A 773-nucleotide genomic window follows, 5' to 3' on the forward strand; every position below is an offset into this window, starting at 1 on the left:
CATCAACATATGCACGCTCGCACACATACTGTGATGATGAAAAACGAGCAAGTTAAAGAACACGAAAGAAATTAGTGCATACGATATAGATAAATATACGGACAATTATTAAACAAAAATACATGCGTTGATGCACAGTAAATATACACGTTTACAGAACAAAGCATTCGGCGAATTCGCATCAATACAGAAAGAAAACGAATCTGCTGACGTCTATGACTCGTTGAGAGAATGAAAACGATGATGAAGCAGAAACAGTCAGAAGAAGGTAAGCTCATCAGCAGATTTTTTTCTGAACTTTTCTTTGTCTTTCACTTCGATGTTTATAGACCCGATGTAAAGGATTCCTCTCCTGAAATACACATTTAATAAGTTTTTTATGAACATGATATACAACCTTTCTTTCTGCGTTAACCTTGACTAGTCATTACATATTGTACTTAATTATGACTTGCTAATCAGCCTTCTTCACTTTTATACCAAAATCGAAAAAAACTAGACTGAAACGCATGAATTTATACTATATCATTAAATGGAATGACAGAAATACATCATGCCTTAATAATAATGTTGATAAAGGCGTCCATTTAAATTTATAGTCAATTTCCTCTCCCTATGAGTTGCTATAGAGTAATTGGAGACGAAAGGAAAATACTGTATATTATGTATATTATTACATTCATATATAGAAAAATATCAAGGCAAAATAATCACCGGCAGGCAAATGTCCCACCCAGAAAATGGTATAAAGAACAATAGTAAATCATAAACAA

Source organism: Penaeus monodon, chromosome 28 (assembly GCF_015228065.2).
Source record: "Penaeus monodon isolate SGIC_2016 chromosome 28, NSTDA_Pmon_1, whole genome shotgun sequence".
Lineage (NCBI taxonomy): Eukaryota > Metazoa > Arthropoda > Malacostraca > Decapoda > Penaeidae > Penaeus > Penaeus monodon.